Here is a 2666-nt window from a genome sequence, read left to right on the forward strand (position 1 = left end):
TTGAACCTGGAAGACGGAGGTTGCAGTGGGCTGAGATCGTTCTACTGCACTCCAGCCTGGGCGACAAGAGTGAAACTCTGTCTCAATAAGTAAATAAATAAATAAAAATAAAAAATAAAAAAATATGAAAAAATCTCACTGCTCACAATTCTGGTAAACTAGTATCTCCTGCTATAATAGCAATACCTGTTAGGTAGCTTTAGCTGTCTGCTAAGGACCTTGAGACTGAGATTTGAGATCTCGTTGATCAAAAGGAGAGTGACAAGTGTTAGGTGGTAAAGAAACAGTAAATGCAAACCAAGGCTTTCTCCTTAAAGCAATGAAGTAGATTGAAAAGGGAATACTGCCAGGAGCTCCTTTGTAGTGATGGGTTCTGTGTCAGGATTACGCTGGTGGTTGTACAGAGGTATGCACAAAATAAAATTGCATAGAACTACACACACACACACACACACACACACACATACATGTAAAAACTGGTGAAATCTGAATGAAGTCTGTAGCCTAGTTAACAACATTGTACCAATGCCTATTTCTTGATTTTGATATAGCACTAAAGTTACATAAGACGTCACCATTTAGCTGGTTGAAGCACGCACAGGACTTTCCCTGTTATTTTTGTGGGAACATCCTACAGGTCTGCATTATTTAAAAAAAAAATTGGCTGGGTGCGCTGCCTCATGCCTGTAATCCCAGAACTTTGGGAGGGTGAGGCGGGTGGATCACTTGAGGTCAGGAGTTCAAGACCAGCCTGGCCAACATGGTGAAACATCATCTCCACTAAAAATACAAAAAATAGCTGGGCATGGTGGCGTGCACCTGTAATCCCATCTTCTCGGGAGGCTGAGGCAGGATAATCGCTTGAACCCAGGAGGCAGAGGTTGCAGTGAACCAAGATTGTGCCACTGCACTACAGCCTGGGCAAGAGAGCAAGACTCCATCTCAAAAAAAAAAAAAAAAAAAATTCACGGTGGGGAGTATTATCTTCTCTGTGTGACCTGCATCTGTGTACCACCTACAATCAACATGTGTCACTTTGGGCAAAAATTGGTGTATCTTTTTCTGCAGATAAAAACCTAAGTATATTCATTTATCTGGCTTTGGGCCCCTAAAGAATAGGACATAGTATCATTAGAGGCAGGAGAGCATTGTGGTTAGGAGCCTAGGCTCAGAATTCCAACAGAAATGGAGGGAGTCTCAGATTTACTTTGCCAGCAGAGAGACCTTGAGTAATGGTCTTAATCCTCTCATAGTCTAAGTCTTTTTGATTTAAAAGTGAAGATAAGGTGATTATGGTATGTTTCTCACAGGAGTTTTAGGTAGATTTTATGAAATAATTCAGGTAAGGCACTTTGCATATGACATGGCACTTAATAAATGATGAATAATTACTTATTTATCTTTATCATCTTCTTTCTCTTATTCTCTCTCTTTTTCCATCATCTTCATCATCATCATCACCAACCAATCAATAATTATCATTGTTATCATAATGGGTTGAATTGTGTCCCTTAAAATGATGTGTTCACGTTCTAGCCCCTGGTATCTGTGATTGTGACCATATTGGTGAACAAGGTCTTTGAAGATGTAATCAATCAAATTAAGATGAAGTCATACATGCTTGCAGTGACCCTACTTCACTGACTGGTGTCTTTATAAAAAAAAGAAGAGGGTGATTTGGAGATAGAGACAAGGACAAGATACTCAGGAAAGGAGACATGTAAAGACGAAGGCAGAGGCCAGGCATGGTGGCTCACGCCTGTAATCCCGGCACTTTGGGAGGCCAAGGTGGGTAGATCACATGAGGTCAGGAGTTTGAGAGCAGCCTTTCCATCATGGCAAAACTCTGTCTGTACTAAAAATACAAACATTAGCTGAGCATGGTGGTGCACACCTGTAATCCCAGCTGCTCGGGACGCTGAGGCATGAGAATCACTTCAACCTGGGAGGTGGAGGATGCAGCTCCAGTGAGCTGAGGTCACACCATTGCACTCCAGCCTGGGTGACAGAGGAAAACTCTTAAAAAAAAAAAATGGGAGTTATACTGCCACCAACCAAGTAATGCCAAGAATTGTCAGTTGCAGCTAGAAGCTACAAGAGGCAAGAAAGAATTATTTTCTAGAAACTTCAGAGGGAGCATGACCCAACTAACACCTTGATTTTAGACTTCTAGCCTCCAGAATTATGAAAGAACAAATTTCTATTATTTTAAGACAGCCAGTCTGTGATATTTCCTCATGGCAATTCTAGGAACCTAATACAGATTTTGGTACTGGGAAGTGGAATGCTGCTTAAAAAAAAATACCTACAAATTGACTGGGCACAGTGGTTCATGCCAGTAATTCCAGCACTTTGGGTGGCGAAGGTGGACAGATCACTTGAGATCAGGAGTTCAAGATCAGCCTGGCCAACATGGTGAAACCCTGTCCCTACTAAAAATACAAAAATTAGCTCGGTGTGGTAGCATGTGCCTATAGTCACTGCTACTTGGAAGGCTGAGGCATGAGAATTGCTTGAACCTGGGAAGCAGAGGCTGTAGTGAGATGAGACTGCACCATTGCACTCCATCCTCGTTGACAGAGGGTGACTCTGTCTCAACAACAGCACACACACACACACAAAGAAAGAAAGAAAGAAAGAAAGAAAGAAAGAAAGAAAGAAAGAAA

This window comes from Piliocolobus tephrosceles, chromosome 17, assembly GCF_002776525.5.
Source record: "Piliocolobus tephrosceles isolate RC106 chromosome 17, ASM277652v3, whole genome shotgun sequence".
NCBI lineage: Eukaryota > Metazoa > Chordata > Mammalia > Primates > Cercopithecidae > Piliocolobus > Piliocolobus tephrosceles.